Genomic DNA, 207 nt, shown 5'->3' on the forward strand with positions numbered 1-207 from the left:
CGCGCGGGGCAATGATGTATGTGGCCGACAAATGCGCACTCATGAGGACCCAGCCCCTGAATTGAGACACAGCCTATTCTGTACACGGATGACTGCCGTAGTCAGCATGATAATAGATTAATATTAAAATTTGCTGATGATTCAGTAATTGTCARCCTTCTACATGATGAWGAACATGGTCATGGTCCTGTGCTTGATGAATTTGTT

This window comes from Austrofundulus limnaeus, unplaced genomic scaffold (assembly GCF_001266775.1).
Source record: "Austrofundulus limnaeus strain Quisiro unplaced genomic scaffold, Austrofundulus_limnaeus-1.0 Scaffold198, whole genome shotgun sequence".
NCBI classification, from domain to species: Eukaryota; Metazoa; Chordata; class Actinopteri; order Cyprinodontiformes; family Rivulidae; genus Austrofundulus; species Austrofundulus limnaeus.